Source organism: Salmo salar, chromosome ssa06 (genome assembly GCF_905237065.1).
Source record: "Salmo salar chromosome ssa06, Ssal_v3.1, whole genome shotgun sequence".
Lineage (NCBI taxonomy): Eukaryota > Metazoa > Chordata > Actinopteri > Salmoniformes > Salmonidae > Salmo > Salmo salar.
In genome coordinates, this window is record NC_059447.1 from 82747898 (window position 1) to 82773591 (window position 25694).

General features: G+C 45.7%; 1 pseudogene; it reads left to right on the forward strand.

The window, feature by feature from the left end:
- Positions 1 to 25694, forward strand: part of LOC106608211 (alpha-(1,6)-fucosyltransferase-like) — a 213992-nt pseudogene that overhangs the window by 140164 nt on the left and 48134 nt on the right.

The window sequence follows — 25694 nt, forward strand, 5'->3', positions numbered from 1 at the left end:
CTGTTTTGGCCCATCTGTATGACTTTCTGATGTAGTACAGCTTACTGGGCTGTGAATGTGTGGTTGTTTCCATGTCTGTTCTTTTGAGGAACAACGTAATTTGGCTGTGTTCAGACAGAGGTGTTAGTGGCTTGACAGTGAATGAGCTGAGAGAGAAAGGGTCAATGTCTGTGATCATATAGTCTATTGTACTGTGGCCAAGAGGTGAACAGTAGGTGAATCTCCCTAAAGAGTCCCCCCGTAACCTACCATTGACAAAGTACAGACCCAGGCTTCTACAGAGCTGCAAAAGATCCCTTCCGTTTTTGTTGACGGTGCTGTCTATCTCTCTGTCTCCCTTTCTCTCTCTCTCTTTCTCTCTCTCTCTTTCTCTCTCCCTTTCTCTCTCTTTCTCTCTGTCTTTCTCCCCTTCTCTCTCTCTTGCTCTCTCTCGCGCTCTCTCTCTCTTGCTCTCTCTCTATCTCTCTCTCTTTCTCTATCATTCTTTCTCTCTCTCTCTTTCTCTCTCTCCCTTTCTCTCTCTTTCTCTTTCTCGCTCTCTCTCTCTCTCTGTCTGTCTTTCTCCCTCTCTGTCCCTCTTTCTTTCTCCCTTTCTGTCTCTGTCCCTCTTTCTCTCTCTCTTTCTGTCTCTGTCCCTCTTTCTCTCTCTCTCCCTCTTTCTCTCTATCACTCTTTCTCTCTCTCTTTCTATCTCTCTCCCTTTCTCTCTCTCTTTCTCTCTGTCTTTCTCCCTTTCTCTCTCTCTTTCTCTCTCTCCCTCTTTCTCGCTCTCTTGCTCTCTCTCTCGCTCTCTCTCTCGCTCTCTTGATCTCTCACTCTCTTGCTCTCTCCCTATCTCTCTCTTTCTCTCTTTCTTGCTCTATCACTCTCTCTCTCTGTCTGTCTTTCTCCCTTTCTCTGTCTCTGTCCCTCTTTCTCTCTCTCTCCCTCTCTCTCTCACTCTTTCTGTCTCTGTCCCTCTTTCTCTCTCTATCTCTCTCTCTTTCTTTTCTCCCTTTCTCTCTCTCTGTCTCACTCTTTCTCACTCTTGTGCTCTCTCTCGCTCCTGCGCTCTCTTGCGCTCTCTCTCGCTCTTGCACTCTCTCTCTCACTCTTGCCCTCTCCCTATCTCTCTCTTTCTCTATCACTCTTTCTCTCTCTCTCTCTCCCTTTCTCTCTCTCTGTCCCTCTTTCTCTCTATCACTCTTTCTCTCTGTCCCTCTTTCTCTCTCTCTCCCTCTTTCTCTATCACTCTTTCTCTCCCTTTCTCTCGCTCTCTCTCTTTCTCTCGCTCTCTCTTTCTCTCTCTCTCTTTCTCTATCACTCTTTCTGTATCTCTGTCTCTTTTCTCTCTCTTCCTCTTTCTCGATCACTCTCTCTCGATCTCTGTCGGTCTTTCTCTCTCTATCTCTCTCTCTCCCTCTCTCTCTGTCAGTCTTTTTCTCTCTATCACTCTTTCTCTCACTCTCTCTTTCTATCACTCTTTCTCTCGCTCTCTCTTTCTCTCGCTCTCTCTCTTTCTCTCGCTCGCTCTCTCTCTCTCTCTCGCTCGTTCTCTCTATAGATAGATAGAGAGAAAGTGAAGAGAAATGGGGGTGAGAAAGTGTGTTTGAGAGTAGAGTGTTAAAGAGAGAGAGATAGATAGATAAGAGGGTGAGAGTGAGAGAGAGAGAGAGAGAAAACAGAACATCCCAGTCCCTTTGTTTTCTCATCACAGTGCATTGTGGCTCTTGGAGCGTTTTACATCACGGTGGAAATGTAAATTGCAGTGTCATGCTGAACAATCCTGTGGGGTTGCTGAGCCTCGGCTCTGTCAGGGCCAGTCACACAATGCCCCCACTGGTACAGCCAGCAAGCCTTGTTCCTCTGAGCTGCGTCTGTCCTTCTCTGGGAGTTTGGCTCTGTTGCTCAGCTCCTCTGGCATCTGTCTGTCTATGTGGGTCCGTGTGTGTGTGTCTGTCTGTCCATCTGTCCATCCATCGATCCCTTTGTATTTCTGTCTGTTTGACTAGCTCTCTTTCTCTCTCTGTCCCCAAAGGAGCCAGGCCAAACACATGAAGTAAGACAGGAGGAAGCTAGAGGAAGAGGTGACACGTACAGACCAGGGGGGACCAGCAGCGGGCAAGGAGTGGAGCGGAAGGCGACACAGTCACGAAGAGCAAGAGGTGGAGCCCCTAGCAGGACAGGGCTGGAACAACAGAAAGGGGCGTTGGTCATGCTCTAGCACACGGAGAAGAGGCTGAACCTCACCTGAGATACACTGCCCCAAAAACCCTCCTCTCTCTCACCACCTCCCTCCCACTGCCCCTGCACTGCGGTGCCAGTGAGGATGCCCAGGCTGCTATTGTGACGGGTCGCGACGGTGTGTGTAGGTGGGCAGGCTGAGCTACGATGCGGCCCTGGGCGGGCTCCTGGCGCTGGGTTACCCTGGTACTGCTGGCGTGGGGCACGCTGCTATTCTACATCGGGGGCCACCTTGTGAGGGACAGTGAGCACCCAGAGAGATCCAGCAGAGAGCTATCCAAGATCCTGGCCAAGCTGGAACGCCTCAAGCAGCAGAACGAGGACCTGCGACGCATGGCTGAGTCCCTCAGGTAACTATACCTACCTGAAGGGAGATGTGTGTGGAGGGGGGTAGAAGTATAGGGGAGGAGGGATTGTGTGTGTGCGTTTGTGTGCGTGTGTACTTCCATGCATGTGTGTGTGTGTGTGTGTGTGTGTGTGTGTGTGTGTGTGTGTACTTGCATGCGTGTGTGTGTGATGGTGTACGTGCTTGCATTAGTCATAAGTCCAGCCATAGGTGCAGCTTTCAGTTCCCCCCTGTGATATCCTCAATTGCTTTGGAATACACACACACACACACACACACACACACACACACACACACACACACACACACACACACACACACACACACACACACACACACACACACACACACACACACACACTGTGGACAGCTGGTCTCCGATTAAATACCTTGCTTTTGTAATTATTCAATATTGGCTGGAAAACAAAGGTAGGATTCATGGCATCAAAACATGTCCAGCTTTCAGACAGGCACTGTCCAGATGGGTCTCAGTCAGAGACAGTGCAGTGTTTGTGTCTGTTGTTATTGAACACATCGAGCCGTTGCTCTGGGACCAGTCAGTCTAATTTGTTATTGCAGTAGGGTTGTTCCTTTTGCATCTGGGCCTTTAATAATTTAAGAAGAAACTGTGCACTTTAAAAGCCTGTTATATTAAATAAAGGGCCCATTAATATAGACAGAGAATTCAATACATCTGATTTTTAATATGAATTGCTAAATTGCCAAAATTTGGCATTTTGCATCTGTCAACCCTGTGTCACTTCTAGGAACATATTAACCCACATTATCTCAAAATCTCTCCAAGTTTTCACCATCCTTGTAAAGCCCTCGTTAATTTGTTGCTTTGACAAAGTCATTTCTGGAGATGATTATTCATTTAATGTGAACAGTGATTCATTTCCGTCTGTCCCTCAGTTTTAGGTCAACCCTGTAATGTGAACTGAACTCTCGTTTTAATATGATGAAACTATTCCTTTAAAAAAAAAACATTTTCAAAAGAAACATCTAGTCAAATCAGGTGAGCTGGTTCAACTCTTTTGGGCAATTTTCTGGTGTTTTGTGGTGGAAAACTGAGCAGGTCATGCATAAAGCGTCAACCCTGTTAACCATACAGTATAGACAGCACTGGAGGCTGCTGAGGGGAGGATGGCTCATAACAATGGCTGGAATGGAATGGCATCAAACACATGGAACCTTCAGTATGTGTTTGATGTATTTGATACCATTCCACTGATTCCACTCCAGCCATTACCATGAGCCCGTCCTCCCCAATTAAGGTGCCACCATCCTCCTGTGATAGACAGGCTACAAATGTTTTTTGTTGTTGTTGCTTATATTCAATTGCCCCTCCCTGTTACACACAACAAGCTTCCATTCCTCCTGTCACAAGGGGATTTATGGCCGATTTAAGAAGAAATCATCAACCCTGTTACGGTCAACCCTGTTATGGTCAGCCCTGTTACGGTCAGCCCTGTTATGGTCAATCCTGTTACTTACTATTGTAATGTTTTTATTTAACCTTGAGTTGAGAACTATTTTTATGAAGTTGAACATGTGCTCTTTATGACAGAATGTTAAAATGAGGTGAAATCCAAAGTTTTTTTGACAAATTTACAGTTCTCAAAAGTCACCGATTTGGTGAAAGGGCCCTGTACAGGGGCAGTGTTACCATACACTGTCATAATGCTACTGCCTTGCTGCCCTGTGTGTGTGTGTGTGTGTGTGTGTGTGTGTGTGTGTGTGTGTGTGTGTGTGTGTGTGTGTGTGTGTGTGTGTGTGTGTGTGTGTGTGTGTGTGTGTGTGTGTGTGTGTGTGTGTGTATCCGTGACTATGATAATGTCACTGTGAAGTGGATGACATGGCACACAATAAGAATCAGAATCACCTTTATTACATGATTACAAATACATTTGCATGTAAAGAAGTGTTACTCAGTAAAATGCTGCTACCACAATAAACAAAAAACAGACAGATGATAAACGGGATATACAGACTAAATGTATAGACGCAGAATGTACACAAACACACATAGCATGTACACTATTGGCATTGTACAGTAGTCGGGCCTGAGGAGGAAGGCAGCCATTTACTCAATATCTCACACCTTCGCTCCATGAACTCCCCCACTCAGCATCCCCCTCCCTGATTTGAGTGACGGGCCAACAGCCCACCCACCACCAGTCACCCAGCAGCACTAATGATTTGGTGAATACAGGGTCGGTGTGGCGATCTGCCTCTGGGCTCCGTCCTCTCCACAGCTGTCAATCACCTGGAGATGATGACACGCGCAGGCCAGATGGCGTGACGGGCGAAAGAGAGAGAGAGCGAGAGAGTGTGTGTGTGTGTGTGTGTGTGTGTGTGTGTGTGTGTGTGTGTGTGTGTGTGTGACAGCCGGCCTGAGGGATGAGGGCCTGATCAATCCCCAGGCATGTGGATGGAGGGAGGGAATGAGGGATGGATTGATGGAGGGAGGGAGGCGAGGGATGATGGACGAGGTGAGTTCTGCACCATGCAGAGATTTAAGGGGTGGTGAAAGGGGGTAGAGCAGTGGAGGCCACCATGATAGAGGTTTTATTTTGGGGTTTTGTATAAGCACTTTGTGACATCTGCTGGTGTAAAAAGGGCTTTATAAATACATTTGATTGATAAATTGATTGATTGATAGGGGGTTAACATTCGGCAGAAGGGAAAGAGAGTGCAAGGAATGACATACAATATATAGACAAATAGGAATGAAGAGCGATAGATACACACACACAATAAGATACACACACACATAATAAGAATGAGCTCAATGGTTTCATTGTTTTTTCTCCAGTGTCCATTGACCGTTATCTATCCATTAGACCGTCTCCTCCCAGTGATGTGTTATCTGTCCATTAGACCGTCTCCTCCCAGTGATGTGTTATCTGTCCATTAGACGGTCTCCTCCCAGTGATGTGTTATCTGTCCATTAGACCGTCTCCTCCCAGTGATGTGTTATCTGTCCATTAGACCGTCTCCTCCCAGTGATGTGTTATCTATCCATTAGACCGTCTCCTCCCAGTGATGTGTTATCTGTCCATTAGACCGTCTCCTCCCAGTGATGTGTTATCTGTCCATTAGACCGTCTCCTCCCAGTGATGTGTTATCTGTCCATTAGACCGTCTCCTCCCAGTGATGTGTTATCTGTCCATTAGACCGTCTCCTCCCAGTGATGTGTTATCTGTCCATTAGACCGTCTCCTCCCAGTGATGTGTTATCTGTCCATTAGACCGTCTCCTCCCAGTGATGTGTTATCTGTCCATTAGACCGTCTCCTCCCAGTGATGTGTTATCTGTCCATTAGACCGTCTCCTCCCAGTGATGTGTTATCTGTCCATTAGACCGTCTCCTCCCAGTGATGTGTTATCTGTCCATTAGACCGTCTCCTCCCAGTGATGTGTTATCTGTCCATTAGACCGTCTCCTCCCAGTGATGTGTTATCTGTCCATTAGACCGTCTCCTCCCAGTGATGTGTTATCTGTCCATTAGACCGTCTCCTCCCAGTGATGTGTTATCTGTCCATTAGACCGTCTCCTCCCAGTGATGTGTTATCTGTCCATTAGACCGTCTCCTCCCAGTGATGTGTTATCTGTCCATTAGACCGTCTCCTCCCAGTGATGTGTTATCTGTCCATTAGACCGTCTCCTCCCAGTGATGTGTTATCTGTCCATTAGACCGTCTCCTCCCAGTGATGTGTTATCTGTCCATTAGACCGTCTCCTCCCAGTGATGTGTTATCTGTCCATTAGACCGTCTCCTCCCAGTGATGTGTTATCTGTCCATTAGACCGTCTCCTCCCAGTGATGTGTTATCTGTCCATTAGACCGTCTCCTCCCAGTGATGTGTTATCTGTCCATTAGACCGTCTCCTCCCAGTGATGTGTTATCTGTCCATTAGACCGTCTCCTCCCAGTGATGTGTTATCTGTCCATTAGACCGTCTCCTCCCAGTGATGTGTTATCTGTCCATTAGACCGTCTCCTCCCAGTGATGTGTTATCTGTCCATTAGACCGTCTCCTCCCAGTGATGTGTTATCTGTCCATTAGACCGTCTCCTCCCAGTGATGTGTTATCTGTCCATTAGACCGTCTCCTCCCAGTGATGTGTTATCTGTCCATTAGACCGTCTCCTCCCAGTGATGTGTTATCTGTCCATTAGACCGTCTCCTCCCAGTGATGTGTTATCTGTCCATTAGACGGTCTCCTCCCAGTGATGTGTTATCTGTCCATTAGACCGTCTCCTCCCAGTGATGTGTTATCTGTCCATTAGACCGTCTCCTCCCAGTGATGTGTTATCTGTCCATTAGACCGTCTCCTCCCAGTGATGTGTTATCTGTCCATTAGACCGTCTCCTCCCAGTGATGTGTTATCTATCCATTAGACGGTCTCCTCCCAGTGATGTGTTATCTGTCCATTAGACCGTCTCCTCCCAGTGATGTGTTATCTGTCCATTAGACCGTCTCCTCCCAGTGATGTGTTATCTGTCCATTAGACCGTCTCCTCCCAGTGATGTGTTATCTGTCCATTAGACCGTCTCCTCCCAGTGATGTGTTATCTGTCCATTAGACCGTCTCCTCCCAGTGATGTGTTATCTGTCCATTACGACGTTTTGGTGGAAGGGAGATATTGTCTGCCTCCGCTGGCTGAGAGACACTGTCTGCCTCCGCTGGCTGAGAGACACTGTCTGCCTCCGCTGGCTGAGAGAGACTGTCTGCCTCCGCTGGCTGAGAGACACTGTCTGCCTCCGCTGGCTGAGAGACACTGTCTGCCTCCGCTGGCTGAGAGACACTGTCTGCCTCTGCTGGCTGAGAGACACTGTCTGCCTCCGCTGGCTGAGAGACACTGTCTGCCTCCGCTGGCTGAGAGACACTGTCTGCCTCCGCTGGCTGAGAGACACTGTCTGCCTCCGCTGGCTGAGAGTCACTGTCTGCCTCCGCTGGCTGAGAGACACTGTCTGCCTCCGCTGGCTGAGAGACACTGTCTGCCTCCGCTGGCTGAGAGACACTGTCTGCCTCCGCTGGCTGAGAGACACTGTCTGCCTCCGCTGGCTGAGAGACACTGTCTGCCTCCGCTGGCTGAGAGACACTGTCTGCCTCCGCTGGCTGAGAGACACTGTCTGCCTCCGCTGGCTGAGAGAGACTGCTTTTCTGGTTGCCGGCAATTTTAATTCCACATGATTAAGACACGTGATGCCACACATCCATCAACATGTCTCCCTCACCATTAGGGACGAAAAAGTCCTAGACCACTGTTACTTTACCCACAAGCAATAATACAAGGACCACCCTCGTCCCCCATTCGGCAGATCAGATCATGACTCCGTACTCCTGCTTCCTGTTTACAAGCAGAAGCTCAAACATGAATTACCCGCAACTCGCTCCATTGAGAAATGGTCTCTAGAATCAGAGATTATGCTACAGGACTGCTTTGCTAGTGCAGATTGGAGTATATTTTGGAACTTTGCCAATAACATTGACGAACTAACCACCTCTGTCACCGGGTTCATTAGGAAATACATTTGACGTATTCCCCACAGTTAATGTCCACTGCTTCACCAATCAAAAGCCCTGGATTAACACTGAGGTTGGTGCTAAACTAAAGGACAGGGCTACTTCTTACAGGGCTATCACAGACAACCCTGAGGCTACAGCTGAGGACAGGAACAAGTACAAGAAGTCCCACTATGACCTCCGCAGAGTCATCAAAGGAGCAAAAGGACAATATAGGAAATAATGTGGAATCGTATGCTACATCTGACGCCCGCCAGATGTAGCATTGGCTAAAGTCCATTACGGATTACAAAGGAAGACCAAGCCGTGATCTGCCCAACGATGTCTCTCTACCAGACGAACTCAATGCATTTCATGCACGCTTTGACAATAACAACATCGTGCCGGGTGTGAGGGCTGCCACCGACCCAGAAGAATGGGTGATCTCGCGCTCCAAGGGCCACCGACCCAGAAGAATGGGTGATCTCGCGCTCCAAGGGCCACCGACCCAGAAGAATGGGTGATCTCGCTCTCCAAGGGCCACCGACGCAGAAGAATGGGTGATCTCACTCTCCAAGGCCGACGTGAGTAAAGTCATTAATCAGGTCAATACCCCCAAGGCCATGAGGCCCAATAGTATTCCATGGCGCATTCTCAGAGCATGTGCAGAATAGCTGGCAGGTATATTCACAGTAATTATTATTTTAAAACAAGTTTACCCCCTTTTTCTACAACCGTGTCTCATTGCTGCAACTCTCCAACGAGCTCGGAAGAGGCGAGATGGTCGAGTCATGCGTCCTCCAAAACATGACCCGCCATACCGCACTCCTTAACACCCGCCCGCTTAACCTCTCTGGGCCTACTCAACAGCCAGTGTAATCCCGTGGCGCGATATTCAAATACCTCAAAAATGCAAAAACTTCAATTTTTCAAACATATGACTATTTTACACCATTTTAAAGACAAGACTCTCGTTAACCTCTTACATCTAGACGTTCCGCTAGCGGAACACCTGCTCCAATATCCAATGATAGGCGTGGCGCGAATTACAAATTCCTCAAAATACAAAAACTTCAATTTTTCAAACATATGACTATTTCACAGCATTTTAAAGACAAGACTCTCCTTTATCTAACCACACTGTCCGATTTCAAAAAGGCTTTACAGCGAAAGCAAAACATTAGATTATGTCAGCAGAGTACCAAGCCAGAAATAATCAGACACCCATTTTTCAAGCTAGCATATAATGTCACAAAAACCCAGAAGACAGCTAAATGCAGCACTAACCTTTGATGATCTTCATCAGATGACACACCTAGGACATTATGTTATACAATACATGCATGTTTTGTTCAATCAAGTTCATATTTATATCAAAAAACAGCTTTTTACATTAGCATGTGACGTTCAGAACTAGCATACCCCCCCGCAAACTTCCGGGGAATTTGCTAACAATTTACTAAATTACTCACGATAAACGTTCACAAAAAGCATAACAATTATTTTAAGAATTATAGATACAGAACTCCTCTATGCACTCGATATGTCCGATTTTAAAATAGCTTTTTGGTGAAAGCACATTTTGCAATATTCTAAGTACATAGCCCAGCCATCACGGGCTAGCTATGTAGACACCCGGCAAGTTTAGCACTCACCAATATCAGATTTACTATTATAAAAGTTTGATTACCTTTTGTTGTCTTCGTCAGAATGCACTCCCAGGACTGCTACTTCAATAACAAATGTTGGTTTGGTCCAAAATAATCCATCATTATATCCGAATAGCGGCGTTTTGTTCGTGCGTTCCAGAAACTATCCGAAATGGTAAATCAGGGTCGTGCGCATGGCGCAATTCGTGACAAAAAAATCTCAATATTCCATTACCGTACTTCGAAGCATGTCAACCGCTGTTTAAAATCAATTTTTATGCCATTTTATCGTAAAAATTCGATAATATTCCGACCGGGAATGTCCATTTAGCTAAACAGAGGAAAGAAAACAAAGCTTTTGGTCGACGAGTCTCACAGTACTGTAACCAGCCACTACCCAAACGCGCTACTTTTTTTCAGCCAGAGCCTGCAAAGCCATGATTCAGCGTTTTGCCGCCTTCTGAGAGCCTATGGCAGCCGTAGGAAGTGTCACGGGACAGCTAAGATCCTCACTCTTCAATAAACAGAGACAAGAAGAACGACACCTTGTCAGACAGGCCACTTCCTGCATGAAATCTTCTCAGGTTTTTGCCTGCCATATGAGTTCTGTTATACTCACAGACACCATTCAAACAGTTTTAGAAACTTTAGGGTGTTTTCTATCCAAAGCCAATAATTGTATGCATATTCTAGTTACTGGGCAGGAGTAGTAACCAGATTAAATCGGGTACGTTTTTTATCCGGCCGTGTAAATACTGCCCCCTATCCCCAACAGGCTAACCCGGAAGCCAGTTGCACCAATGTGTCAGAGGAAACACCATTCAACTGACGACTGAAGTCAGCCTGCAGGCGCCCTGCCCGCCACAAGAAGTTGCTAGAGCGCGATAATCCAAGGAAACCCCCCCGGCCAAACCCGCCAATTCTGTGCCACCCTATGACACAGCCTGGGATCGAATCCCTGTCTGTAGTGACTTAAACCGCTGCTCACCTTGGGAGGCCTATTCACTGTAGTTTTCAACCTCTCCTTGTCTCAATATGTAAGCTCCACATGTTTTAAGATGACCACCATCATTCCTGTTCCCAAGAACTCTAAGGCTTCATGCCACAATGACTACCGCCCTGTAGCACTTACATCTGAAATCATGAAGCTTTGAGAGGCTGGTTATGGAACACATCAACTCCATCATCCCAGACACCCTAGACGTCCTCAATTTGCATACCGCCCAAACAGATCCATAGACAACGCAATCTCAATTGCACTCGACACTGCCCTCATCCACCTAGATAAGAAGAATACCTATGTGAGAATGCTGTTCATTGACTACAGCTCAGCATTCAACACCATTGTCCCCTCCAAGCTCATCACTAAGCTTAGGACCTTGGGACTAAACACCTCCATCTGCAACTGGATCCTGGACTTCCTGACGTGCCGACCCTAGGTGGTGAATAGGCAACATCATCTCCGTCACTCTGACCCTAAACACAGGGGACTATCAGGGGTGTGTGCTTAGTCCCCTCCTGTTTTCCCTGTTACACCCACGACTGCGTGGCCACGCACGACTCCAACACCATAATCAAGTTTGCTGACGACACGACAATGGTAGGCCTGATCACCAGCGACAATGAGACAGCCTACAGGGAGAAGGTCAGTGACTTGGCAGTGTGGTGCCGGAACGACAACCTCTCCATCAACGTCAGTAAGACCAAGGAGCTGATCGTGGACTACAGGAAATGGGGGGGCGAGCACTTTCCCATCCACATCAACGGGGCTGCAGTGGAGTGGTTTGAAAGTTTCAAGATCTTTGGTGTCCAAATCACTAAGAACATAAAATGGTCCACACACACGTGCACAGACATGAAGAAGGCACAACAGTCCCTCTTCCCACTCAGGAGGTTGAAAAGGCTTGGCATGGGCCCTCAAATCCTCAGAAAGTTTTACAGCTGCACCATTCAGTGCATCTTGACTGGCTGCATCACTGCTTAGTATGGCAACAGCACCGTCCTCGATCGCATGGCGCTACAGAGGGTGGTGCGGACAGTCTAGTACATCACAGGGGCCGAGCTCCCTGCCATCCAGGACTTCTATATCAGGCAGTGTGAAAGAAAGGCCCAGAAAATGGTTAAAGGCTCCAACCTGCCAAGCCATAGACTGTTCTCTCTGCTTCTGCCCGGCAAGCAGTACCAGATCAACAAGTCTGACACCTAAAGGCTCCTGAACAGCTTCTATCCCCATGCCATGAGGCTGATTAATAGCTTCCTAAATAGCTAACAAAATGGCTACACAGACTGAGTTGATCTTTGTATTTTATTCTTATTTTTGTCTCTATGCACACTGACAGGGCACTACACATTACACACACTGATACTCCAACACACACATAAACACTCACTCCATCATTTGCTCACACACACATATGCTCATACATTTATACTGACTCTACACACACCCACTCACATACAATCCTCATATACACTGCTGCTACTCTGTTTATCATATATCCTGATGCCTAGTCATCTTACCCCTATACATATCTACCTCTAACACTCCAGTATCCCTGCGCATTAACAATATTTACATTTACGTCATTTAGCAGACGCTCTTATCCAGAGCGACTTACAAATTGGTGCATTCACCTTATGATATCCAGTGGAACAACCACTTTACAATAGTGCATCTAAATCTTTTTTTTTTGGGGGGGGGGGGGTTAGAAGGATTACTTTATCCTATCCCAGGTATTCCTTAAAGAGGTGGGGTTTCAGGTGTCTGGTACTGGTACTGGAACTGACCCTGTATATAGTACATTTACCCCATGCATATCTAACACTCCAGAACATTGTAAATATGGTTCTGGAACTGACCCTGTATATTTATTTTATTAGGCAAGTCAGTTAAGAACACATTTTTATTTACAATGACGGCCTAGGAACAGTGGGTTAACTGCCTTGTTCAAGGGATGAACGACAGATTTTTACCTTGTCAGCTCAGGGATTCGATCTAGCAACCTTTTGGTTACTAGTCCAACACTCTAACCGCTAGGCTACATGCCACCCCAATTTAGTATATAGTATGTTTATCCCTATACATATCTACCTCTATCCTTACAGTATCACTGCACATTGTAAATATGGTTCTGGAACTGACCCTGTATATAGTATGTTTACTTGTGTTCTTCTGATTTATTATTTTTATATCAAGTTTGTTTTCGTTATACCTTGTGTCACGAATTATGTCATGGTGTTGCAGGGAAGACCAAAATGCAGCAGGTATATGGATACTCATTCTTTTAATTCACAAAAAGAGTAAGGCATCCACAGAAAAAACAAAACAATAAATGATACTCACAACTAACAACAGTGTGGCAGGCTCAACAAGCAGTGCTCACAAACAATCTCCCACAAAAGACAAACACAAACACACCCTACTATATGGGACTCTCAATCAAAGGCAAATAGACAACACCTGCCTTCAATTGAGAGTCCCAACCCCAATTAACCAAACATAGATATACAACCAGCTAGATCAACATAGAAATACATAAACAAGGAACAGTGCCCAAAAACCTCGGAATACATAAATCAAATCCCCTACAACAAACACACCACCCCGAACCACATAAACCAAATACCCTCTGCCACGTCCTGACCAAACTAGAATGACAATTAACCCTCATACTGGCCAGGACGTGACAGTACCCCCCCTAAAGGTGCTAACCACGGAAGCACCTCAAGAAAAACAAAAACCCCAAACAACAACAAAAAATCCCCCTAAACTAAAGGGAGGGAAGGGAGGGTAGCTGCCGTCAACGACGGCACTGTGCTACACCCCCCCTCCCCAACCCACCTATATCTGGAGGTGGCTCTGGTTCTGACAGTTCCGGGCAGACGGGCCACCCCGGCAGCTCCGGGCAGACGGGCCACTCGGGCTGGGCCGGAGGACAGTCGGGCCGCTCTGGCAGACCCGGAGGACAGTCGGACCGCTCTGGCAGACCCGGAGGACAGTCGGACCGCTCTGGCAGACCCGGAGGACAGTCGGGCCGCTCTGGCAGACCCGGAGGACAGTCGGGCCGCTCTGGCAGACCCGGAGGACAGTCTGGCCGCTCTGGCATCTCCGGGCAGTCTGGCCGCTCTGGCGACTCTTGACTGACGGGCAGCTCTGGCGACTCTTGACTGACGGGCAGCTCTGGCGACTCTTGACTGACGGGCAGCTCTGGCGACTCTTGACTGACGGGCAGCTCTGGCGACTCTTGACTGACGGGCAGCTCTGGCGACTCTTGACTGACGGGCAGCTCTGGCGACTCTTGACTGACGGGCAGCTCTGGCGACTCTTGACTGACGGGCAGCTCTGGCGACTCTTGACTGATGGGCAGCTCTGACGACTCTTGACTGACGGGGCTGAACTGACGCACTAGAAGCCTTGTGCGTGGGGCTGGTACTGGACGTGCCAGCCCGGAGGTACTCACTTCCGAGAAAGCACGAGAGGCAGGAACCGGAAAGACTGGGCCATGGAGGCGCGCAGGTGGCCGTGATCGCACCGCCTGCACAGCCCGTCCTGGCTGGATGAGACTAGTAGCCCTGCACGAGTGGGGTGCTGGTGCAGGGCGGACTGGGCTGTGCGTGCGTATAGGCGAGATATTGCGCACCTCAGCGATACCCGGCGCTCTCCACCTCCTACGCTCCTCCATGTACTCACGGGTAGCTGGCTTATGGTTCTTCCTAGACCTAGCCAAACTACCCGTGTGCCCCCCCCAAAAGAAATCTTGGGGGTGCCTCTCCGGCTTCCTCGCCATGGCTTCAAACTGCCGCCTCTCAGCCTTCGCTTCCTCGATCTCTTCCCGTGGGCGACGGTATTCCCCAGCCTGATGCCAAGGTCCAGCCCCATCCAAAATCTCCTCCCAAGTCCATCTTTCCCCATAGTCCATACACTGAGCGTGCCGCTCCTCTCTCCACTGCTTGGTCTTGGTTTGGTGGGAGATTCTGTCATGAATTATGTCGTGGTGTTGCAGGGAAGACCAATCAAAGGCAAATAGACAACACCAATCAAATAGACAACACCAATCAAAGGCAAATAGACAACACCTGCCTTCAATTGAGAGTCCCAACCCCAATTAACCAAACATAGACATACAACCAGCTAGATCAACATAGAAATACATAAACAAGGAACAGTGCCCAAAAACCCCGGAATACATAAATCAAATCCCCTACAACAAACACACCACCCCGAACCACATAAACCAAATACCCTCTGCCACGTCCTGACCAAACTACAATGACAATTAACCCTTATACTGGCCAGGACGTGACACCTTGTTATTTTTAGTACTACATTGTTATTGATTACTGCATTGTTGGGGTTTGAGCTGGCAAGAAAGGCATTTCACTGTACTTGTGACATTACAACTTTAAACTGAAACTTGGCTGAGAGATACTGCCTGTCTCCTCTGGCTGAGAGAGACTGTTTGCCTCCGCTGGCTGAGAGTCACTTACTGGGCTCATTTACTGGGTACTATCATTAGCCCAGCATGATTCCACTGAACAGACACTGCCTGCTACCGCTGTTAACGCCTCCAGACTGAACTCCCATCGACCTGGTTGTCTCAGGGAAGGCAGGGGGCCTGACACCAACACTAGCCCCATTGTGAGAGCTGTCTGTGGGCACGACAGGTCATTCGCCTGACCTGGCCTGGAGAGATGAGCTGGAGAGAGCTGGAGAGTCTGGCCGTGGGGCAGTGGATTAGCGGCGACTCCTCGCCTAGTCAATTAGGGAATCTGAAATGTCCGCAGTGGTTAGTGGAATATCTAACCTCTCTAGGGTATGTGGGACGAAATCGTCCCACCTACTCAACAGCCAGTGAATCCCGTGGCGCGATATTCAAATACCTTAGAAATGCTATTACTTCAATTTCTCAAACATATGACTATTTTACACCATTTTAAAGACAAGACTCTCGTTAATCTAACCACACTGTCCAATTTCAAAAAGGCTTTACAACGAAAGCAAAACATTAGATTATGTCAGCAGAGTACCCAGCCAGAAATAATCAGACACCCATTTTTCAAACTAGCATATAATGTCACATAAACCCAAACCACAGCTAAATGCAGCACTAACCTTTGATGATCTTCATCAGATGACACTCCTAGGACATTATGTTATACAATACATGCATGTTTTGTTCAATCAAGTTCATATTTATATCAAAAACCAGCTTTTTACATTAGCATGTGACGTTCAGAACTAGCATACCCACCGCAAACTCCCGGTGAATTTACTAAATTACTCACGATAAACGTTCACAAAAAACATAACAATTATTTTAAGAATTATAGATACAGAACTCCTTTATGCAACCGCTATGTCTGATTTTAAAATAGCTTTTCGGCAAAAGCACATTTTGCAATATTCTGAGTAGATAGCTCGCCATCACGGGCTAGCTATTTTGACACCCACCAAGTTTGGCCCTCACCAAACTCAGATTTACTATAAGAAAAATTGGATTACCTTTGCTGTTCTTCGTCAGAATGCACTCCCAGGACTTCTACTTCAATAACAAATGTTGGTTTGGTTCAAAATAATCCATAGTTATGTTCAAATATCCTCTGTTTTGTTCGTGCGTTCAAGACACCATCTCCGAAGGGTGACGAAGGGTGACGCGCCCGACGCGTTTCGTGACAAAAAAATTCTAAATATTCCATTACCGTACTTCGAAGCATGTCAACCGCTGTTTAAAATCAATTTTTATGCGATTTTTCTCGTAAAAAAAGCGATAATATTCCGACCGGGAAACCCTGTTTTCTTTCAAAGACGAAAAAATAAAAACATGGTGTCGGCTCGTGCACGCGCCCCCAGTCTCATTGTTTTCTGATCGACCACTATCCAAATGCGCTACTGTTTTTCAGCCATGGCCTGCAAAGTCATCATTCAACGTTTTGCCGCCTTCTGAGAGCCTATGGGAGCCGTAGGAAGTGTCACGTTACAGCAGAGATCCTCAGTTTTCAATAAAGAGAGTGTAGAAGGCCAAGAAATGGTCAGAGAGGGCACTTCCTGTAAGGAATCTTCTCAGGTTTTTGCCTGCCATATGAGTTCTGTTATACTTACAGACACCATTCAAACAGTTTTAGAAACTTTAGGGTGTTTTCTATCCAAATCAAACAATTACATGCATATTCTAGTTTCTGGGCAGTAGTAATAACCAGATTAAATTGGGTACGTTTTTTATCCGGACGTGCAAATACTGCCCCCTACCCTAGAGAGGCTAACAGAGGAATAGGTTTGAAGTAATAGGTTATCAAGTACCAGCTGGGATTTAAACCCTACACTACCTTTAACACTAGGGGATAGTCAGAGGGACAGTCTCTTTCACATGCTCTCTCTGTATCTCTCTCCATCTCTCACACACACATACCCCCCCCCCCCACACACACACACACACACGGCCCCAGGCCTCTTTTCCATAAATGCTACCCCTTGATGTAACAGTAATTGCGTTTTTGTAGCCCCACTTTCATCTGCAGGATCCCAGTAGTATGTCTTAAAAAAAAAAGACAAAGTTTGGGAAATATTTTTCACAGGAATATGTAGGCAGTTTCCTATCAATTTATATAACCTACTCCACATTTCCAAAGTGAAAGAAAATATAGAGACATTTTTTGAAGATGTCTTGATTGCATGTATCTTCGCACCCAGAGTTAATACTTAGTTGAAGCACCTTTTGCCAGCCATTACAACTGTGAAACATTTTTTAATAAGATTCAACCAACTTTGACCAACTCGTAGGACAACATATATCCATTGTTTTTGTCAAAATGTTTTTTTTACATTTCGTTGGGAAACACTGATGGACAGCAATATTAAGTCAGGACTGTGACTGGACCATTCAGGAAGCATCAACACCTCATGGAAAGCCATTCTGGTGTGTCTTTGTCCAGCTGAAATATACATCTCTATCCCACGGTGAGGATTTAAGAAGACTGAGAAAAGGGTAAGGGAAAGGGGATACCTAGTCAGTTGTATAACAGAATGCATTCAACTGAACTGTGTCTTCTGCATTTAACCCAACCTTACTGAATAAGAGAGGTGTGGTGGGCTGCCTTAATTGACATCCACGTCTTCGGTGCCCAGGGTTTCCTCTAACGTTTTACATAGGCTATGTTCCTTTAATATTTATTTTGATCCTGACAAACTCTCCAGTCTACACCATTGCATCGCTGATAATTGTCTTGGCCAAATGTGTTGTATTGCGTGTGTTTGTCTTGTATCGTCATGTACATCCTGCTCAGTTTGTTATTGTTCTTGTCACTGTCCTTATCGTCTTGCTTTGTATTTTGTTTAACAATAAGAGATCAAATAAATGTAAAAAACATTCATATTCTATCAAAGCCTACGTGAATGTCTATCTGAACATTCTTCATGTTGCATCAACCTGAACAAGCCTCCAGTTCTCTCCTGGGATATGATGAATAAATGAAGGCCCTTCTGCCTGTGTGATCCTGTGAAGGACAGTAAGACGGGCTCTGGGAGTTTCCTTTCATTGTCTTGTTGTCACAGCACAACTAGAACTCGGGGTGTGTACAGTGTGGTGAAACTTTAACAATGTTTCACATTTCCATTTTATGAATAGGCTTGAATGTTTCTAACGGAACTTTCTGTAATGTTCCACACTTCTGACTGAACTGATGGGTCTTCCTCACAGTAATATCACAGGTGATTTTCTAAAGGTTAACTTTGTCCCTTATTCACTGTTATTCATCCGTCTGTTATTCATCTGTCTGTGTGTGTTTTCTAAATGTTAACATTGTCCCTTACTCACTGTTATTCATCAGTCTGTCATTCATCCTTCTGTTATTCATCAGTCTGTCATTCAGCGGTCTGTTATTCATCGGTCTGTTATTCAGCGGTCTGTCATTCATCCTTCTGTTATTCATCAGTCTGTCATTCATCCTTCTGTTATTCATCCGTCTGTCATTCATCCGTCTGTTATTCATCAGGCTTTTCTTAGCTTAGTTCCCAACTGAGAGGAGAGGGTCTAGGGAGGGGAAGCTGTAAAACAGTGTGTGTGTCTGTGAGTGTGTTTGCGCGTGCGTGCGTGTCTGTGTGTGTGTCTGTGTGTATGTGCGTGAGTGCATAGTATGAGTGTGAGTGTGAGTGTGTGTGTGTGTGTGTATTATAATGAAGATAAGGTTATAGGGTCATGTTACTTCAAATGTCTCCTATTTCTGCCTGACAGCGTCTGATGTTCCCCACTCAGGGAGCAAATTGAGTTTGCATGCCTTGATGACTCATTAGCCTTTGTCTCGCTTCATGGATGTCTTGATGCATGCGCATGTACTTAGAAGCTATTTATATTTTCTTATAAATATGAATGTATTAGATAACGTGTGTGTGTGTGTGTGTGTGTGTGTGTGTGTGTGTGTGTGTGTGTGTGTGTGTGTGTGTGTGTGTGACTATCCTCGTGGGTACCGGAATAACCTAAAAGTCCCCACAAAGATAGTAAAACAAGGAAAATTACAAAGACCATTTTAAATTTAGGGGTTAGGATTAGGGTTAAGGTAAGGGTTAGGTTTAGTGTTAGGAGTTAGGATTAGGGTTAATGGTTAATGGTTAAGGTTAGGAGTTAGGATTAGGGTTAAGGGCAGGGACAGACTGGGAATGAAAAATGGCCCTGAACTTTTTGACCCCCCCACCCCCCCAGCGATACACCATCACCCACACAACCCACGCCACACTTTATGTAAACAAGATTACTGAACAATATTTATAACAATAACTTTAGTAAAATAGATGTAAAATAGAGCAAGGGGAATGAGGCTGGCTAGAAGGAGCACATATTGGCACAATGGCTCTGGCATCAAGGATCTCTGGAACCATCTGACTAGTAAAATAAATAATACAGGAAGAAATGTGTTGGTGAAAATACTGGCGTATAGGCAAGTCATAGTATAAAATAAAAATAAACATGTTTCCTACCTCCTTAAATTAGCAATTTATGCAGCAGCTCACTTCTCTCAGCAATGCAATCTATAGCCAGGTCACGGTCCAGGGCCATTAAAGCATCTCGCTCAGTAGCCATGAGCATAAAAGCCTCCAGGTGTTGTTGAGATAGAGTGCTCCTGAGCTTACTCTTGATGAATTTCAGAGTAAGGAAGCTCCGCTCGCAAGCTACTGTACCTGAGTTACTGACAGGGTAGGTATGAACTTGTAAGCAAGGCCCAGGATGTGGTGTGCGTCGGTCAATAGGTTGTACTGACTAAGAATACGGTAGCAACACAGTGGACAGTCCTTGCAAGATAAACAGCTCTTGTTCACCATCTCCACCTCGTCTTCATTTCCTTCATGTCCATGATCCTCCATAGTCCTGGTTGTGTATTCTTCAAATCCCGATTGTTTTAACCCGATTGTTTTAACCTAGTCCACTGTTCTGCCAGACTCATGAGCTCACTCTGTAAATTGGCCACCGTTGCTCTGCTATCAAATTTGATCAAACATTTGCTTAGTTCTTGAAGGGCTCTGTGTAAGGCCATTGGCATTGGATGTTAACTGACTAAAGTTTTTAGGGTCCAGAAGAGCCATTCAAAGTGCCATTACTCAGGAATCGCAGATGGATGGTATCTATAACTGTATCCAGAATTTGATTATGGACACCAATCCTGTATGCACTCTCTGCCCCAGTAAAAGTCTCATCTAGTGCCATCTCTCCAGGCATGGTTTTCTTCTTTTGAGCCCTTTTCGTTGGCAGAGTGGTCTCTAATTCCAGCTCTGTTTCCTCATCCCGTTCTTGCAACTTCCTGTTGGCCCACTGAACAAATGTGTCTGAAGCTGCCTTGACTTTTTCAAAATCTCTTGCCATTCCTTTCAGCTGCTCTTCTGTAGACACAACCATACGATGCGCAGACGGAATGTCCATTTCACTTGTTTGAAGATATTTTGAGACTGGTGAGGTGACCTGAAATATTCTGAGTAATATCTGACTTCAGCAACCCCTCAATGTATCCTTGTGCCTTGACCCGTGCAGTAGTGTTGATGTTTTTCTGATCTTGTATGGTTGAAAGAGTGAGGACATCAACATACAGACCCTCATCTGGATTTCCAAAAGCTCCGAAGACCTTCTTTAAGGCACTGTCTTCAGCCCACCAGCGTGTCTCTCCAGTTGGAGCAAGACGTCTGTGTCAGGCATTTCCAAACACCTGAAGGTACCATGTTCATCTGTACAAACAATAGTACGCAAGTATAAACACCATGGGACCACGCAGCCATCATACCGCTCAGGAAGGAGATGCGTTCTGTCTCCTAGAGATGAACGTACTTTGGTGCGAAAAGTGAAAATCAATCCCAGAAAAACAGCAAAGGACCCTGTGAAGATGCTGGAGGAAACAGGTACAAAAGTATCTACAGTTGAAGTCGGAAGTTTACATACACCTTAGCCAAACACATATAATCTCAGTTTTTCACAAATCCTGACATTTAATCCTAGTAAAAATGTCATGTATTGAAACAAAAATAGAACTTTTTGGCCATAATGACCATCGTTATGTTTGGAGGGAAAACGGGGAGGCTTGCAAGCCAAAGAGCACCATCCCAACCATGAAGCACAGGGTTGGCAGTATCATGTTGTGTGGGTGCTTTGCTGCAAGAGGGACTGCTGCACTTCACAAAATAGATGGAATCATGAGGTAGAAAAATATGTGGATATATTTAAGCAACATCTCAAGACATCAGTCAGGAAGTTAAATCTTGGTCGCAAATGGGTCTTCCAAGTGGACAATGACCCCAAGCATACTTCCAAAGTTGTTGCAAAATGGCTTAAGGACAACAAAGTCAAGGTATTGGAGTGGCCATCACAAAGCCCTGACCTCAAGCCTATTGAAAATTTGTGGGCAGAACTGAAAAAGTGTGTGCGAGCAAGGAGGCCTACAAACCTGACTCAGTAACACCAGCTTTGTCAGGAGGAATGGGCCACAATTCACCCAACTTATTGTGGGAAGCTTGTGGAAGGCTACCCAAAACGTTTGACACAAGTTAAACAATTTAAAGGCAATGCTACCAAATACTAATTGAGTGTATGTAAACTTCTGACCCACTGGGAATGCGATGAAAGAAATAACATCTGAAATAAATCATTCTCTCTACTATTATTCTGACATTTCACATTCTTAAAATAAAGTGGTGATCCTAACTGACCTAAGACAGGGAATTTTTACTAGGATTAAATGTCAGGAATTGTGAAAAACTGAGTTTAAACGTATTTGGCTAAGGTGTATGTAAACTTCCGACTTCCACTGTAGCTAAATAGCCAGCTAGCTAAGCCCAAACATTGCTTATCTTATCCCTATTGTCTTCTGTCTTACCGCTTCAGCTGCAAAACCTAACTAACAGTTGAACTGGTATCGCTGGGCTCAATGGGCTGCTCTCTCTGCTCTCTCTCCTCTCTGCTGCCAGTGCCTTCAGGCTCACTAGGCTGAGATGATTGACTGTTAACGGAAGCAAATTAATAATTTGTTATTTTAAAACATTTGGCTGCATCAGCCTCAAGGGACTTCAACCTCTTCTCTCTCCACTTTTCAGCACCACCTTTACGTTTTTTCTCTTTTTGTTTGTCCATCTGCTCCACTCCACTATTTATCCAAATGTCACCACATTTTAGGTTAGTTTAAGGTTTAGGAGCTAAGTTTATTTTTAGGTTTAAGAGCTAGGGTTATTTTTAGGTTTAGGAGCTAGTGTTAGGGTTAGGGTTAGGTTTCTGAGTTAAGGTTAGGGTTAAGGTAAGGGTAAAGGTAAGGGTACAGGTTAGGGATAGGTTTAGGGTTAAGGGTTAAGGGTTATGAGAAATAGGATTTTGAATGGGACTGAATTGTGTGTTCCCACAAGGTTAGTTGTACAAGACTCTGTGCGTGTGTGTGTGTGTGTGTGTGTGTGTGTGTGTGTGTGTGTGTGTGTATTCTTGCACGCTTGCATTTTGTTTGTGTGCACACCTGTGTCATAATGAACAGGTCAACATTTGAGATGTTCAGGAAATACAAATGGAATGAAGAGAGATGTTACTGTTCAATATAGCACACTGTATAAACAACAAAACAAGGCACAAATACCGCTTTGTAGAGTTCATTATACTTTACAAATACTCATTAGTGAAAAAAACGCAATGTGCATTTTAAATGGACCAAAAAGACGCCCAAACATAATTTAGACTCTAATTAGCAATTAGGCTTTGTAAGATATTCAGCTGCAAATTTGCTCACCAAAATACTGTATTATTGAACGGAGTGCTCTTTGATGCCTGATCACATTTAATCAAGACAGACACACACACACACACACACACACACACACACACACACACACACACACACACACACACACACACACACACATACACACACACAGTAAAAGAGCTCTGACTCATATACTAACACAACTAACAAAGATGTAGAAAAACAAACACACACATCCCCACTCTGATACCCATTGCTCTCTCTATTCCCCCCTGTCTCTTGTGTTAGGATTCCTGAGGGCCAGGTAGAAGAGGGAGGGGCCCTGGCTGTGGGGAGGCTACGCTCCCTGGAGGACCAGCTGACCAGAGCCAAGCAGAAGATACACAGCTTCCAGAGACTGACCGGAGATGGTGAGCAGGCCAGGGGGATCAGGGAGGCCAGGGAGGGAATGCACCAATTTGTAAGTCGCTCTGGATAAGAGCGTCTGCTAAATGACGTAAATGTAAACGTAAAATGTATGGGGGGAGAGGAGGTAGAAGCTGGGGGAGAGTCCCGGAGAGTAAGGAGGTAAATCGGTGGGTCAGATAGCGTAGGATTATGATTAGCCTGGTCTATGTTAGCAGTTAAACTCATCTGACAGGGAAAACGTGTGTGTCTCTGTGTGTGTGTGTGTGTGTGTGTGTGTGTGTGTGTGTGTGTGTCTGTGTGTGTGTGTGTGTGTATATGTCTCTGTGTGTTTGTCTCTGTGTGTGTGTCTGTGTGTGTGTGTGTATATATGTCTCTGTGTGTGTTTCTCTGTGTGTTTGTCTCTGTGTGTGTGTCTCTGTGTGGACAAAACAGATGCATTAAAACTCTTATGATCAAATGTACATGAATGGAGTCAAAGCATCACATTGGGAGAGAGGGAGGTTGAGAGGGAGAGATTTGTATTGACAGACGATCCAGTCTTCTCCTAAAACTCCCATGTGTTCAATGACAGTTACCTTTCTGCCCATCGTTCTTTATTTCACCCCCTCCTCCCTCCACCACTCAGGTCCGGGCCCCACCCAGGAGGAGCTGAGGCGGAGGGTGGAGAACGGTGTGAGGGAGCTCTGGTACTTTGTCCGCAGCGAGGTGAAGAAGCTGGGCCATGTGGAGGCTGGGGAAAGGCCCAGACAGGCTGACACCCTGATACAAGACCTGGGACACCAGCAGAGGTCAGAGACACATGCACTCATGCTCTCTGTCACACACGCACACATCTATAAATCCTTCCACAGGCTGTCCGCCGACACACACAGAAACATGCACATACACACCTTCCCTTACCACTCCACTCTCCCAGGTGTTCTGTCTTCCTCTATGTTGGATACAGCCTAGAGGTCAGAGAGAGCAGAGAGAGGTTGCGACATGAGTCACACGTTTATGTAGTTCATCGGCCCTGTAATACAGCAGTGGCCCCGGCTCTCTTCCCCACCTCCTTCCTTCCCTGTCTCCCTCCCACCCTCTCTACTACCTCCCTCTGCCTGCCTGTTGAATTATTGGGTAATTGTAAATGGGACAGTAATTGCCCAACAATTGGAGCGGGTAATCAGTACTCAGGGCCACTCAGCTTATCCACCCGTCAACTAAACCGCCATCTCCAGCCTCCAGCGTCTGCAGTAGCATTAACCGCTGGGCCGGGGAAACCCCCACAGGCTTCATAGAAGAAGGACACACACACACTTACACTTACACACACACAATCACTCAGACACTCACACAAACCCCCCCCCCCCACACACACACACATTTACAACCAACCACAGGAGAACTAGCCTCCCTCCCTCAGCGGCTAACGGACACTTGTAGTTCTCACACAGGGAGACTGTGATAGATCCACAGTGGCTTCTGGGTAAAGGAGTATGACATGGCTTCGTATAGAACACACGCGTTGTGGTTTAGGATAAAAAATGAAAGCATGAGTAATGATTATTTCATGCTAGAGAACGTGTGGATATGTTTGTGTGTTTATGTTTGTGTGTTTCTCTGTGTGTGTGTGTGTGTGTATGCCATACATGACTATATGTATTTTAAAGTTAGTTTTTATTGTGTTGATTATTTTCTTGTGCATAGTTGTGCATGTATTCATTTAAATTGTGTAAAATAATTCTGCATTGATACTTCGTAATGTAATGTCAAAATTGTGAAGTGAAGCATTCTATATACTATTTAAGTGTGTGTGTGCTAATGTGCTTAGGAAGTTTCCCACCCTGAGAATGTGACTGACGTGGGTGACTGACGTGGGTAACAAATGATTTGAGGCGTGCTGGTTTTCAGAGATGGGAAACTGCAGTGTCAGTGCTATGTACTTGACTTATGGCTTTCCCTTTCTTATATTATTATTATTATTAAAAGTATTATTATTATTATCTATCCTGATTCCTAGTCAATTTACCCTGCCTTCATGTACATATCTACCTCAAGTACCTATTGATGTGATAGTGGTACTCTCTGCCTATAGCTATTACCCCTGCACATTAATCTGGTCTGGTGCTCCCTGTTATACCTCATACCTCTGCACATTGATCTGGTACTGGTACCCCCTGTATATAGCCATTACTGCTGCACATTGATCTGGTACTCCCTGTATATAGCCATTACCCCTGCACATTGATCTGGTACTGGTCCTCCCTGTATATAGCTATTACCCCTGCACATTGATCTGGTACTGGTCCTCCCTGTATATAGCCATTACCCCTGCACATTGATCTGGTACTCTCTGTAAATAGCTATTACCC